The sequence below is a fragment of the Artibeus jamaicensis genome, unplaced genomic scaffold (genome assembly GCF_021234435.1).
Source record: "Artibeus jamaicensis isolate MK-2021 breed Jamaican fruit bat unplaced genomic scaffold, CSHL_Jam_final contig_464, whole genome shotgun sequence".
NCBI classification, from domain to species: Eukaryota; Metazoa; Chordata; class Mammalia; order Chiroptera; family Phyllostomidae; genus Artibeus; species Artibeus jamaicensis.
The window spans coordinates 14,621,868-14,622,084 of NW_026521842.1; positions in this window are offsets into that span (position 1 = coordinate 14,621,868).

Genomic DNA, 217 nt, shown 5'->3' on the forward strand with positions numbered 1-217 from the left:
CCTCGGTTTCCCTGGCCCGGCTCTGAGCGGTCTCAGCGCAGACTTGCTCCCATCCTACCACGAACCCTGGCGGAGCCCCTGGACGGCCACCGCCCTTGAGCGACCCAGGCCGATTCTCTGAGCACGCTCGCCCCCTGCTGGCATGCCGGCGCCGGCGCAGCCTCCGCACTGTATATAAAGGCAGCGTGGCGCTCAGACCCAGCCGAGTGCGGAGTGC